Genomic DNA, 16,225 nt, shown 5'->3' with positions numbered 1-16,225 from the left:
TGGTTGGATGGCATCACCGACTCGATGAACATGGGTTTGGGTAGACTCCGGGAGTTGGTGATGGACACAGAGGCCTGGCGTGCTGCGATTCATGGGGTCGCAAAGAGTCAGACACAACTGAGCGACTGAACTGAACTGATTTGCCATGAAGTGATGGGACCAGCTGGAATCAAGAATGCCGGGAGAAATATCAATAACCTCAGATATGCGGATGACACCACCCTTATGGCAGAAAGTGAAGAAGAACTAAAGAGCCTCTTGATGAAGGTGAAAGAGGAGAGTGAAAAAGTTGGCTTAAAGCTCAACATTCAGAAAACTAAGATCATGGCAGCTGGTCCCATCACTTCATGGGAAATAGATGGGGAAACAGTGGAAACAGTGTCAGACTTTATTTTTTTGGGCTCCAGAATCACTGCTGATGGTGACTGCAGCCATGAAATTAAAAGACGCTTACTCCTTGGAAGGAAGGTTATGGCCAACCTAGATAGCATATTTAAAAGCAGAGACATTACTTTGCCAACAAAAGTCCGTCTAGTCAAGGCTATGGTTTTTCCAGTGGTCATGTATGGATGTGAGAGTTGGATGGTGAAGAAAGCTGAGCGCCAAAGAATTGATGCTTTTGAACTGTGGTGTTGGAGAAGACTCTTGAGAGTCCCTTGGACTGCAAGGAGATTCAATCAATCCATCCTAAAGGAGATCAATCCTGGGTGTTCATTGGAAGGTCTGATGTTGAAGCTGAAACTCCAGTACTTTGGCCACCTCATGCGAAGGATTGACTCATTGGAAAAGACCCTAAGGCTGGGTAGGATTGAGGGCGGGAGGAGAAGGGGACGACAGAGGATGAGATGGTTGGATGGCATCACCGACTCGATGGACATGGGTTTGGGTAGACTCTGGGAGTTGGTGATGGACAGAGAGGCCTGGCGTGCTGCAATTCATGGGGTAGCAAAGAGTCGGACACGACTGAGAGACTGAACTGAACTGAACTGATGGTACCAGATGCCATGATCTTAGTTTTCTTCATGTTGAGCTTTAAGCCAACTTTTTCACTCTCCTCTTTCACTTTCGTCAAGAGGCTCTTTAGTTCTTCTTCACTTTCTGCCATAAGGGTGGTGTCATCTGCATATCTGAGGTTATTGATATTTTTCCTGGCAATCTTGATTCCAGCTTGTGCTTCATCCTGTCCAGCATTTCTCATGATGTACTCTGCATATAAGTTAAATAAGCAGGGTGACAATATACAGCCTTGACATACTCCTTTCCCTATTTGGAACCAGTCTGTTGTTCCATGTCCAGTTCTAACTGTTGCTTCCTGACCTGCATACATATTTCTCAAGAGGCACACAGTTAGTTAAGCCTAATACCTGAAACATTCAGCTCAAGCCAATGGTTTCTTGGTTTCTTTTATTATACTTAGGTCCACATCTTAACACAGAGAAAAGAAGGAAAAGAAAATTAAGTATTTCTACAAAAAGCCATGATGGAGTAACAGGGATCTGATTAATCCTTCTGGATATACAACCAGAAAACTGGGATAAAATAAACAGTAGCTTTCAGACACTGGATAACAGTCAAAGCAGGAGTGGGATACCCGTGGAAAGAGGGAAAAAATTAGGTGAGCCCTACAACTGCTTCACCTCACACACCCTAAAGCAGTTTCCAGGATGCAGGGTAGAGAGGGAGAACTTGAGCAGTGCCTGGCAGTCTCAGAGAACTGAGGAGACAAGAGACTGGCGATGTTCAGGGAGGCCAAGGCGGCCAGAACCTGTGTTGCTGCTGCTGCTAAGTCGCTTCAGTCGTGTCCGATTCTGTGCGACCCCATAGACGGCATCCCACCAGGCTCCCCCATCCTTGGGATTCTCCAGGCAAGAACACTGGAGTGGGTTGCCATTTCCTGCTCCAATGCATGAAAGTGAAAAGTGAAAGTGAAGTCTCTCAGTTATGTCCCGACTCTTCTCGACCCCATGGACTGCAGCCCACCAGCCTCCTCCGTCCATGGGATTTTCCAGGCAAGAGTACTGGAGTGGGTTGCCATTGCCTTCTGTGTTAAAGCCTACCAAAGAGAAGGGACCTGCATACACAGAACTCTGGAGATCTGCAGAGGTCTCCCCTCAAGGCTTTGGCAGGTCATCTATGACAGGAAACTACAGGAGGTTGGGGAAAGGACCCATGCAGAGGTTGGGGAAATGACCCATGAAAAACAGATAGGTCAAAGAATTCCTGAAACTCACACAAGGGTAGAGAGAATTTTTATTCCCACCAAGCAGAGTGAAAAGACCTCATAATACATGAGACATTAAGTAAAGTACTCCAACAGTATCAACTCGAAATTAGCTCAAATAAGGTTGCTTGGGACCCATCCAACCAAAGCTTCCTCAAGGTACATTTTCCCCTAAACTGTTCCCACCACCTCATGCCCTACTAGAGAATTATTATTTTGGTATCCAACTCTCTCAGTAATCTTTCTCAAACTCAGAGACTATTATAAGAAAGTGTCTTACAGAGAACACAGAGATTACTCATTAAACCACCACAACACATTATCAACAGTTTTTCCCACATGTCCCAGGCCTAGGGGTTCTTAAACTAACTAAATCATATTCACTTCTTCTCATTTAAAAAATAATTAAAGAAATAACAATTTTTAAACAAAATATGAAGGAGTTTTCTCTTAAACATGTGCTAATAAATGCTTTGCCTAATTTTATCTCATGTAACCTATGTAAAGTCCAATGAGAAGTAACTGTATAACAGGTGTGGAGGTTGTGGGAAGAAGTAGTTTTATCAGAGAGTCACAAAGAAATTCAGGAAATCGAACCAATAGAATTAACAAGTAATTCAAAGTAAAATGAACCATGAATAGGCTGCTTACTGACCAAGAGATAAAAGTAATTGTGAAAAAAGACTAGAAGCTGTTACTATATACTTTGTTCCTTTTTTAAATTGAATATAATTGATTTACAATGTTGTGTTAGTTTCAGGTGTACAGCCAAGTGATTTAGAAATACACATATATATATATATCTTATATGTATTCTGAATATAAAAAATATATGTGTGTTTTATATAGAGTCGTGTGTATCTGTTAATCCCAAATTCCTAATTTCTCCCCCACAACTGCCTTTCTTCTTTGGTAACCATAAGTTTATTTTTTATGTCTGTGAGTCTATTTCTGTTTTTTAAATAAGTTAATTTATATTATTTTTTTAGATTACACATACAAGTGGTATCATATGACATTTGTCTTTGTCTGACTTACTTCACTCAGTATGATAATCTCTAGTTACATCCATGTTGCTGCAAATACCATTATTTCATTCTTTTTTATGGCTGAGTAGTATTCCATTGCATATATGTACCACATCTTTATCCATTCATCTGTTGATGGACATTTAGGTTGCTTCCATGTCTTGGCAACTGTAAACAGTGATACACTTTATTCTTTGGCTTCTGGCTACATACTAAGTCAATTCTTAGTCTGTTAGTGAGTACCATGTATTTATACAGGAATAAACTTGACTCTAGATTCACTAAATATTAAGACAACTTCCAAAATCAAAATTCAAATGAAAACTGCTATTTAAAAGTTTAAATTCTAGGCAGCAGGCAAAAGAAATAAACAGTACAAGGATTGGAGTGGAGGGATTAAAAATAAAACTTATAAGGAGAGACAAAAAAACTAGGAAAGCACAGACTCTAGGGCTAGAATGCCTGGGTTCAAATCCCAGGTGTACCACATACCAGCTAGGCAATCTTGGGCAAGTTAACGTCTACTTCACTGGGGCTTTTATAAGAACCTAATGGATTAATATGTGCAAGTGCTTAAAATAGAGCTTGGTAACCATTAAGCACTATACAGTAAAACTGTCCTTTGTAGACAATATGATTTTGTATGTAGAAAACCCAAATGACTCAAAAAATTGTCAGAAATAAAAATTTGGCAGGTTGCTAAATACACATAGTTCAATTGCATTCTTACAAGCCAACAGAGAGAAAATGTAAATTTCTAGACCTTTTTCTTATGGGGAATCTTCCAAAAATCTTAGAGAATAATATCAAGAATTATAACACCACCACCCTCCAACACCACAAGTGCCTAGTATAAACAATGATCAACTCATGGCCAATCTTGATTCATCCCCACTCACAGCCTCCTCTCTACTCCAGATAATAATAAAGCAGATCTCAGACATATCCTTGCATCCATCAACATTTCAGTATGTACCTCTAAAAGATAATGACTCTTTTTCAATATAACTACATGCTGTTATCTATCATATCTAAAAATTAACAATTTAATATAAAATATTCAGTGTTCAAATTTCCCTGATTATTTACATTTACTTATTAAAATCTGGACCCAAATAAAGTCCAAACATTACTATTAATTTCAGTTTTCTTCCTTCCTTTCTCTTTTTCTGTTCCTCACAATTTGTTAAAAAAAAAAAAAAAAGTTGATGTCCTAAGGACTTCCCCATAGCCTAGATCCCGTTGACTCCATCTCCATGGTATCATTTCACTGTTTACCTGTCTTCCTATAAATCGGTAGTTGGAGCTAGAGACTTGATCAGATTCAGATTCAAATTTAATTTTTTTGGCAAGGTTACTTCATAGGTAGGATTACGAACTTTCATTAAGAGAAACCTAATGTCTAACTGTCTTTATTCTTGTGATGTTGGCAGCCACTGATGATCTTTGTTTAAGTCCAGGAATTCATTAAGAAATGGTGATGTTCTATTTATCATCCCTTAACTGTAAATACAACACTAGTATTGAGAAAAGAAACTTTCTCTCTTCAACTGTTTGGTTACCTTCAAGTATAGTTGGTTTCTTAGCGTACTCCAAAGAAAACCAATGAGTTTTTTAAAGTATCACCATGAACTCATGAGTTTAAACATATTTGATGTGATTATGTTACAACAGTTTTACATACTAATGCTCGAACTGTCTCATCTTTGGTCAGACAGAGCCCAGTCAATTAAGCATCTTCGTTGTTTTGTCACACCCTATTACTGTTTGATAACTTCCTTGCAAGATGTTCAACACCCCCAGTCTGAAGCTCTAGCCATACTTTGTTTTCCCTTTCAACTAGCTCCTCGCTTATTCTTTATTTCTACTAAATTAAAAATGCCTAATTCCTGGGACTTCCTTGGTGGTCCAGTAGCTAAACTCTGTGCTCCCCAATGCCAGCGGCCCGGGATCAAACCCTGGTCAGAGAACTAGACCCCGAATGCTGCAGCTAAAGATACTGCATGCTACAACTAAGACCCACCACAGTAAGATAAATAAATAAATAAATCTTAATGCTTAATTTTTAATTATAAATCAATTGTGTTATATATTCTGGATATTATGATTGAATATGGACCCAGAAATTATTTCCTTCTCAGGTCTGCTTTCAGGATTCCATTGACTTCCCCCACCAAAAAGCATACCTGACTCAAAATTAAGATGCTAAATGCTTCAGTCTGACAGACTGGAGCAAAAAGAGTCCTAATATATTCTCTGCTGGCATTTTAGCTCTGCAAAGTATGTCTTCATGTTCTATTTCAAAATTCAGATATGGTTTTTAAACCATAAGAAAATTTTTAAACCAAAGAAAATTCATTTCTTTGATAAATTAGTAAAATCATCAAGTATGGGAAAATGGTCAAGCTCCTAGAAAATTATTCTATATTATAATTCAAACTTTTATAACATCCTCATGCTTCATCTTCAACATTGAAACTCATGATATGTGAATATGAAAGTTTTAAGTTCTAACTATTTCAAAAAGTAAATGTAAGTTTATGCCTCCTTGAAATCACAGAAATGGCATTATAAGTAGTAAAGAAACATTCATCTTATTTTACTAAAAAACAAATTAAAAAACATGTAAAGCCCTGTCACAGTACTTAGTATGTCAAATACATCACTGTGGAAAAGTAGAATCCTACACTTGCTGACCATTTCTTCACCAAAATCCTAAAAAGACACAGTGTCAGTGGCCAAAAATTGCTTACATCCACATTTTTTACTGTTTTTTTCCCCAACATTAAATCACAACCAGAAATCACATTACTAAATGCCAATTTTCCTCTCTGAAAAAAAGGATATAAATTTATACCTTGATGCAATGTCTTTTCTTCACAGACCAAGTGTACCCTCTCCTACAGCTAAGTTGTTGGGGTTTGATCAGAGGAACCAGTGCAACTTTTCCAGGCACAATGGCTTAAAAAACACTCAATCACTACCACCACCACCACCAACGAAAACAACAAAACAAAATAACAGTAACAACAAAAAGCTCTTCTGTTGGTACAAATTTCTCAGTGACTAAACAGTAACACATCTCTATGAAGTGCTGGTATGTCCTCAGCACATCAGTGCTTTCATCCAACTGAAAAACAAAAAATTCTGCTAGCATGCACATGACAGTAATTGCTTTTCCAGATGGTATGCCTTTGATAAGGGATTTTTGCCAAAAGCTCGTTTTACTTGGAGAGAACTCCAAGCATAATATTTGTCATTAAGTTTGAAACTGGTTTGACAAGCTTCTCAATAGTAGTGCGAGCTGACCTGCTTTTGGCTAGGAGGATAACTGTGAATGACACTTCAGCATTGTGGTCTTCTCTGTCTTTAGCAACAACATGCATTCATATAACACTGAAAAGCATTATTTTATAAAATTTTATACATTTGTTTCATTTTCATCACAAGTCTAAAAAGTAATTATTATAGAAAAGGAAACTAATACAGAAATATTAATTCAGTTCCGCAGGGGGGCATGCAAGTCGAAGAGCCAATGCTTGTGCTCTTTCCATCCCACCACAAAGAAAATCGTGGCAAGGGAATACCTATTTCCTCAATATACCTGTTGAAATGTTTTTGTGAGTCCAAACAAAGTATTTTTAAAAGGCATCATTTTAATTTAATGTAAACTATAATCCAAGATGGGCTTCTGAGGTGACACTAGTGGTAAAAAAAAAAAAAAAAACCTGGTTGCCACTGCAGGAGACACAAGAAACATGAGTTTGATCCCTAGGTTGGGAGGATCCCCTGGAGGAGGAAATGGCAACCCACTCCAGGATTCTTGCCTGGGGAATCCCATGGACACAGGAACCTGGAAGACTACGGCCCATAGGGTTGCAAAGAGTTGGAGACAACTGAAGCAACTTAGCACACGCACACACACACACACACACACACACACGTGCATGCATAATCCAAGACATAATCTTACAAATGTTCTAGGGCCTTAAATCATGCACTGGTTTTATTTTGTACAATAAAAATACAAAAAAGAAAAAAAAAAAAAAACTCCCACAATCTCAAAATCTTAAAAACCTCTCAAAAAATTTTTGAAAAATCTTTAAGAAAATGTTCTCAAAATGTATTATATAAAACTTCTGAGTGCAAGTTTGTGAAATTTTTACTTCATTTTTGAAAGGGGAAATGACAAGCATCCACAGGAGTCTCACTCTGTGTCAGCCTGCAAACGTGTGGGGCAACACAAGAAACCAATGAATTACAAATCCCTAATTGAAGGGTTTAAGCAACTTAATTTGGTTATATGGCACTTTCACCAGCAGAACCATAAACAGCCAACAACCGCAACCAATCAGTCACAAAATTCAACTGATCAGAATTTCCAACTCTCTAATCTTTTTGTTGACATCTGAATATAGAACTTAACTATATTACTTAGAAAAGAATACTAAACTATGATTTTATGTGCTCATTTAATAATTGCTTTTAAATGGCTTTTAAATGACAGTGTTTAGCCTCCCTAGACCCATAGTAAACATTCTGAGTGAAAGAGGTCTTCAACTTCATTCATAATGAAGTTATAGAATAACCCATATCCTTCCACACATTTAGAATTACTCTCTACAAAGCTTAACAATTCAACTAATGCTGTTAAATGAAAGCAAGAAGGAAAGATATCTTTAAAAAATAAGTTAGGGACTTCCCTGGCAGTCTAGTGGTTAAGACTTGACTTTCCAATGCAGGGGGTGTGGGTCCAATCCCTGGTCAGGGAGCTAAGATCCACATGCCTCCTGGCCAAAAAACAGGAAGATAAACAACAGAAGCAATACTGTAACAAATTCAACTAAGACTCAAAAATGGTCACATCAATAAAAAAAAAATCTTAAAAAACAATAAAAGAAATGGTTATGATAATAAGTTAAATTACTTATTTAATCATCACTACCATTTGATTCAAAGTGACACCAAAAAGTTTTCTACAAGTTCAATGTATCTGCTAGCTGCCAGAGAACTTTTAAAACTTCTCATCAAAACAACTTCTTTTTCATCTGCTATTTGATTCAAGGTAATTTTTCTTTGATAAGAATTGCTCAATTATACCACCCCCTTTTAGAAAGTAATCCATCTATTTTAACTGAAGCAGTCTTAGGTGTTCCTTTATAGATTCTTGTATTTTAGAACTTACTGCTTTACAAGTTCTTCTTTCGAAACAGAACAAAATAAAATTTAAAATCCAAGTAATAAGTGATACATTTTTCTTAGATTTTTCATCTACTCTATATCCTAGCAAATACAGAAAAGCAACCAACTCTGTCCCTGAAAATAATTATCTTTCCATAATTTCTGCCTATTTGGAAACATACAATCCACAACAAAATATCTTATTTTTAAATAAACACCAAACTAACTGTACCCTCTTTGGATGTTATACGTATTTTAGAAAAATAGAGAGCACTGTGTTTTCTGTTGATACTATGTTTCCTTTGATTGTTTTCAATTGTCTTATGTAGTCTTTCAAGTGGGCAGCCACCCCCTGATTTGGAAGCATCATCTGACTCTTTAATTACATATCTGGCTTTTCTGATCCAAGTGAAACTAACCCATCAGATCCCAAAGGTCCTAAAGGGAGTCTATGGCGAGTATAAGTAACACTTCTTGGTGAATAGAAAACCCTTCACAGTAAGTTTAGGAGAATAGGGAAGAGAGGTTTCTGAATCAAACCAAAGGACCGGGTCTCTTGTATCATGGAAGCACATGCTGAATTCCACTGTTCATCTCAGAGAGTCATGACATAAATAAAATAATAATTAAACTTTAGGCATTTATTTTATTCCAGTTCTTCTATACTGAGTTGTAACCTGCACTCAGTATATTTCTAATAATTGACATGCTTTTCTAATTATAAGGATTACCTCCTTTTAAAATCTGAATCTCTTCTCAGATTTGGAGGAATGCTGGGAGGAGAGTGGATGCGTCCCTAAAAGCTAACCATTCTAACATAGAAATAATTTAAGCTTATAAAAATCTATATAGATAGAAATCAACATTATACACTGACTGTCAAGGAGTCAAATTAAAGTAAAGCTGTACCTTGAATACCTTAGAGTAAGTAGAAGTTATAAATATCAGAGTCTTCATTTGGAAGCAAAAATTCTTACTGCCTGATCTTGTCTGATGGTCCTTGATTTTTATCATCAGAGTCGGTTCCAGTCACATCCCATTAGTATGGATGGATCTAAAGTAGAAAAGACATTAGATTTTACATACTGTGACACATCATTGTTTCCCTATAAGCATACAAAGATTCTCACACAAATGCTTTAGTTTTTCAAGAAATTCTAATTCCCATTCTTGTCCCTACCACAGATTTGAAAAACTGAAAATAAAGAATAAAGATTAAATAAACAGATAAAGTTATCAGTGGTAATTAGTTACTGGCATTAAAAAGGTCCAGATACCCAAAGGAGGTATGCAGCAAATTGGGCTTCATATGGATAATTTAAGGAGGTAAGAGACCTAAGCTTCTGACTCACTCATCAGAGTTGCTGAAGTCACCCCAGCAGCAGTGGCCTCAGGACCCAGTTTCAGGTAAAATGCAACAGTAGGAAGAAACAGGATTTCCAGCGAAGATATCTCTATGACAAAGAAGCACCTGATATGATGGCTATCATTCATTCCTGGGTGACTGGCAGTGGGAACATGACAAATGGCCCACCTTACTAAATTAATGGTAGTGCTGTATCTTCCCATTCTACCTCAAAACTAACTCCAAACAGGGGGACTCTGCAGACATCATAATACTTGAGAAATGTGAGCCCTACTGGCTTTCACTATTTAAAGCCTAACTGCTTTAGGTTTTATCACCCAGGGTTAAGCTTTTCACTAATGCTCCCTTTAGACCACAAAGACCCGGTGGATCAGGCTCCAGGGATGATCTTTATACCACAGATCAACTCAGGAATCTTGCTAGTTACTTCTACCTGTGGCTCCCATCCCTGTCGCTCTTGGGCTTTATTCAAAACATAAACTGTTGTGACTGACGACCAGCTCTCCTGTCTTCATGTCCACAGTGTTCTCTCTGCTCTCTCACCCACTGCATCCGTTCCCCAACTGCTGTCCTCCTTTCCAGCCTTTTCCACAGGGACCTCTGGAAACCCCTTTTACATAGTAAGACAAATGACCTCTATATCTTCAGCCTTATCATTGAACTTAGTTTCAACCACTGGGCTAAATCCGCCTCTTGAAACAAACCCTCAGGAGTGAACACTAATAAGGTCATAGGAATCATCTCGACATTTCCAGACCCTAACTCATAAGCAATCCCAATCCGTCCCTCAGTCATGCCATCTGGCTGTCTTACCCTCTTCGTGTCTTTGTCACTGAATATTCCACTCTTTCATTTCTGACCAGGGTCCAGACTCAATCCCTCAGATCCACTCTATCCACACTCATCTCTCCAGTTGTGTGTTGTCACCAATCTCAAAATCTGGGTTGTCACCACCCAGGCTATCAGTCCACCAAGTATGTTAGTGTCTTTCTTCCACATCACCACTCTCAAATTCTTAATCCTGGGTCAATTTAACCACCTGCTAATGAAAAAACACACAACCATGTGGACTAATCCTGCTATAACATTAAAGTCTTCCAAGTTAGTCAGACACTGAATGCCATCCATGTCATTAATCAGATTCTTCTTCCATAACCACACTGTCTCTGTTGGCAAATGTGCAACTCTCACGCTTCCAGCCCCACATGGGGCAAAATGGGAAAGGGGTTTTATGTCTTCCTTAACCATATGTGTAGGTTATTTATATTGTGAAAACACCATTTCTTTCATCTACTTTTAACATTTTTCTCAGTCTACCGCTGGCTTTTAATACAAAAGTTTCTATTTTCAGGTGGCCAGATTTATCCATCAGTGTATTTTTCATTTCTCTTATTTCTTTGCTTAGAAATTTCTTCTCCTTCAACAATAACAGACAGATACTCTGATTTTCACTTTTCTGTGGGCTGTTTTTGAATACTTCATTGCAAACGATAAATGGAAAGAGATTTAATTCTAAACTGACCTCTATTTCAAATTGCCAGTTTTCCTAACAACTTTAAGTAAGTAAACTTCTTTTTGATTTATAAATTTCTTCTTATAAATTTCATTTGTCTACCACAAGGTTGATTTCTGGGCTATCATCCATTTCTGTAATGTAATTATTGTTTCTTTTTATGCTTTAATTTGTGATAATAATATTCTTTGGTATTCTCATGTTCTATTCTTGACAACAGTTAGATACATTTTACCAGTTTCCAAGGAGATGAGTAGTAGCTTCATGAGTAAGAAATGGTTTGCCAGTCCACTCTGAGTGGTGTATTTCTGTTACAGTTGCTGTCCGTACACAGTGCTCCTTTGTACTCTGAGGGATCATTCTTATTGGGTCTAGACCCAAAACCTCCCTAATCACGTTAGAAAACCAGCCTTTTTATGTATTTATCTATCTAGAGCCAGATTCATAAAACCATGATCTTTGCAATTCTCCATGCTTTGTATTTATCTTTTCATTTCTAAAATCTACTTTATGTAAAAATAGCAGTATCTCACACACAATTTTTATTTCACAGGTCAACATTTTTTTTATCAGTTCCAATGGATTTTTCAAATCTTCCTGTTATCTTTTAAGATTCACATAGTTACGTTTACTAACTTTAATTTTTCTGAATATATACCACATTCACATGAATCAAAAAATTAAAACGATGTAAAAAGAAACATTTGAGAAGTCTCACTTCTCTATCATCCACGTGTGGTTTGTGCTGTCCTTGCTTATATGTCACCACTTTTATTAAAGTGGGGTATAAATAAATGTATATTTATTATACATTCTTATATGTATATGCTTCCAGTGATTCTTTATGCAAATACACTTAACTGCAAATATAGTCTTATTACTCCTGCCTTCTTGCTTCCATATTTCATTGTGTGAACATACATTAGCTTGCATAACTAAGCTCATAGTTTTAAGAAATTAGTTTCTACAAATCTAAGTCTTATTTCCGAAAATAATTTAGTTCAAGAGCAGCAACTGAACAAACCAAACAGCCCAAGAAACTATGTGATGTGATTTCACAAAATTTTATTCCATTAATAAATATAAGTTCTCTTGTATATTTATCTTTTTATCTCAAGTTTACTTTATGATCCTATCTAAAATCTATCAACCATAATAGTCATAAACTTTGAAAGCAGAAGGACAGTTCTCAGGTTGAAAGGCCTCAAATTCTGAAAGCTGCCTAACCTGAGGGTTTCAATGGGTCTACAAAAATGAAATATAGTTATACAAGAATCAAAACAGCTGTAGAAGCAAAAAAATGTTCCACTCTACTTAGTAAGATCAGGGAAAGACTCATGGAAGAAATAGCCCCTTGGGTTCAATCCTAAATGACCAAGTGCTCAAGAGACAAATAAAGGCAAGAGAAAACAAGGGGGATCAGTATAAGCAGCAGCTTGAAATAGCAAATTCTGTCAAGAACTCTAAGTAGTTCTACTTCCTCTCAGAATGCAGAAAGCGCAAAAGAGTGTTTTCCCACCCTAGTGAGAAAAAGCCAGATACATAAAATCAAAACTTCTCTTGAATCTAATAAAGAATTGAAGTCAGAAGGCAACCAAGTAATTCAATTCCAAAGAGGGAAAGTTCCTCCAGGGAGAGACTGTACAAACTGTTTTACCTTTGGCAGGTTCCCAGAAAAAGAAGTGGCCCTCATACAAGTATACAGGGAAAAAAATCAGTTAAGATTTTAACAAATTCTAGGTGACCAAATATGAACTACTATATCAGTTAGGAATGGCTGGAAACCCCAAACACAAGGGGAGTTTACACTCAGTTGCAAGTTCTTCTTTGTGCCTCAACCAGATTCTCACAAGAAAGATCAAAGGCAGGACAGGAAACCAGAGAAAGCCCCTCATCATTGAAGCGAGTGTATATGAGGTGACAAGTACGGGTCTGAAGCCTTGCCTGATTCCCCAAACTGTCCCCAACACAGACCAAAAGCCTAGAGCCACTGGGGGAACGACAGAAAACTCTCACACCAGGATCCAGGCAAAAATCCACTGTCTCAGCAAACAGAAGTAAATGCCTCATCCAGACAGGGAGAAAACACTCGTAAGCTCTCAGACACAGGCAAAGATACACTGGTGCTATGAGAATACAGAGGCAAAAAAACAATCCTGTGCCACTGTGGGGGAGGGGGAAGGAAAAGTCTTGGGTCAGGGATCCTGCACTAATAACAACAGAAATGTACTACTACAAGGGAGGAAAAGGGTATTCCTGCCCAAGACCAATCACAAATGTATGACGGTGTTTAACCATCACAGCGAAGAGAAGGCAGGAAAGCTAAGAAAGCCCTACCACTGATTCCTGTAGGGCCTGATCAGGGTTGAGTTTGGACCAGAACAAAAGAGAACCCTGCCCTGTTCCACAAGCACAGCTCTGGGTAACAAGCAACAATAATCTATCACTGGGAGAAAGACAGTAACATGAAATCTCTCTGCAAACAGATGTGCAAAGACTGTTGAAAGATGGGGGTAATAAAGCATCACAGAAAAATTCTGTAGTACCACACACCACACTCAAAACACAAGGCAACACCAGCCAGTCAGTGGAGAACTTTGAAGCCCACTGAAGGTAATAATGGCCACAAATTCCAAACCCAGCTCATTTCAGGATTAGGTTGACTCAATCTCTGACACAGACAACCTGACAGGAGAGAATCACTTCAATCTCTCTTACTCTTCTATACATGATGACGAGCATTAAATCACAAATTATGAAGCATCCACAAAAGCAAGGAAAAATAACTCTTTAAGAGATAGAGAGGGACTTCCCTGGTGGTCCAGGGGCTAAGACTCTGTGCTCCCAATGCAGGGGGCCCGGGTTCGATCCCTGGTCAGGGAACTAGATCCCACATGCCACAACTAAGACTCCACATGCCAAAACTAAAAGATCTCACGTGTTGCAACTAACACCGGGCACAGCCAAATAAAAAGGTACATTTAAAAAAAAAAAGAGAGAGAGAGAGAAATCAGCAGAATCAGGACTGATTCATTCATTTAAATTATCAACCATTCTAAAATAAGTATGCTAAATGATCTAGTAGAAAAGATGGACAGCATACATAAAAAGACGGAAATTTTCAACAGTGAAATGAAAACTTTAAAAAAGTAAGATAGAAAAGCTAGAAACAACAAAACAATTGTTTTACATTAGAGAAGAAAAATTTCTTTGGCAGCCTCAAGAGCAGCCTGGACACAGATGAGGAAAGAATCAGTGAACTTAAAGACAACAGAAACAATACAAAGTGAAACTACACCTTAGAAAAACTAAAGGAAAAACACAGCTCAGGGCATCCAAGAGGTGTAGTACTATATCAAAACGTATTACATCCATTTAATTGGAGCCCCAGGAGAAAAAAACAAAAATAATGAGATACAAGAAATACATGAATACGATAATGACCAAGAATTTTCCCAGAAAAATCCAAGACAACAAACCAGAGAGCAAAAAATCCCAGAGAACCGCAATCAAGATAAATACCAAAGCATACACACAAACAAACATACACTGGTATATCATAGTCAAACTGTAGAAAAACAAAAATAAAAATCTCAAAGACAGAGAAAAAAAATAAACACTACATACAAACAACAAAGATTAAAATTTCCTTCAGAAAATTATACAAGTCGAAAGACAATACTGAATATAATACCTTTTAGGTACTGAAAGAAAAAAAAACAGAACTGAACACAGAATACTATAATCAGCAAAAAAAAAATTTTTTTAATTGAAGGAAGACAGAAAGAATTTTTTACAAATAAAATGAGAGAATTCACTGCCTACAGACACCAGAAATGTTAAATGAAGTTCTTTAGGCAGCAGTGAAAATTACCAGGTGAAAATTTGGACCTACAAAAAGGAAATGAAGAGCATTAGAAAGAGAAGGTAAATATAAAAGACTATTTTTTCATATTTTATTCATTTTAGAAGGTTGCACATGAACTAAAGTAAAAAATGATAATGCAGGGTTAATAACATACAAGGAAATAAAATTTTTGACAACAAAGTATAAAGATGGTAGGTAGAAAGTTGAAGTATACTGTGTATAAGGTATTACATGACACATGAGGTAGTACAGTATTATTTAAAGAAAAAATGTGATATTAAAAAATGTGGAAAAAAGAATATGATAAGTTAAGATTTTTAACTTATGTATCTTTTTAAAAGATATACCTTTTAAACCTGAGAGTAGTGGTTTTCAACCAGGAGCAGTTTGGACCCCGCAGAGACATACAGCAAAGTCTAGAAACATTTCTGGTTGTCACAACTGGGTGCAGGAAGTGGGTGCCACTGTCATCTAGTAGACAGAGACCAGGAATGTTAAAAATCGTGCAGTGCACACAGGATAGCCCCGCCATGACCCAACAACAAAGAATTATTCAACCAAAAAGACCAACAGTGCCAAAGTTAAGAAACCATGACCTACAGCAACCACTAAAATATGTGTGTGTGTATCTATAATAAATATGCCAAAAGTTAGATAAAATGAAATTATGAAAAATGATTAATAGAAGGCAGAAAAAGAGGAAAAATAAACAAAAAGGATTCAAATAGAAAATAACTAGAAGGATGGAAGGTTTAAATCCAAACTTTCAATGACTACATTAAATAGAAATTATCTAAACACCCAATGAAAAGGTAGATATTATCAGATCAAATTTTTAAAACATAATCCAATCATATGGTATCCACAAGACACTTTCAATACAAAGACATAGGTTAAAAGTAAAAGGTTGGAAAGGAAGAAAAGATAGCATGACTACATTAATACCTGACAAAGCAGACTTCAGAATAAGGAATATTACGAATGATAAAGAGGAACATTAATGATAAAGGATCAATTCATGATAAAACTCTAAGGAGATGAGACAAAT

The 16,225-nt window shown here is 37.0% G+C and overlaps 1 protein-coding gene across 41 annotated transcripts in view; it reads right to left on the bottom strand.

Moving 5' to 3' along the window:
• NCOA1 (nuclear receptor coactivator 1) overlaps window positions 1-16,225 on the bottom strand; it is a 220,887-nt gene that overhangs the window by 161,930 nt on the left and 42,732 nt on the right. For 16 of the 41 annotated variants that reach the window (XM_081592675.1, XM_081592695.1, XM_081592710.1 and 13 more), the window contains exon 2: window positions 9,340-9,484. The exons of 3 other annotated variants lie outside the window; for them this stretch is intronic. The gene's annotated coding sequence lies outside the window, so the exon portion shown is untranslated. Of the gene's footprint in view, window positions 1-9,339; window positions 9,485-9,782; window positions 9,885-16,225 lie in introns of all 41 variants that reach the window. 22 more of the 41 variants (XM_081592702.1, XM_081592678.1, XM_081592693.1 and 19 more) reach the window with 4 other exon arrangements.

This window comes from Giraffa tippelskirchi, chromosome 4 (assembly GCF_054371585.1).
Source record: "Giraffa tippelskirchi isolate mGirTip1 chromosome 4, T2T-mGirTip1v1.2.pri, whole genome shotgun sequence".
NCBI classification, from domain to species: domain Eukaryota; kingdom Metazoa; phylum Chordata; class Mammalia; order Artiodactyla; family Giraffidae; genus Giraffa; species Giraffa tippelskirchi.
The sequence above is the reverse complement of the archived record's forward strand: the minus strand, read 5'-3'. Positions and strand labels throughout refer to the sequence as shown.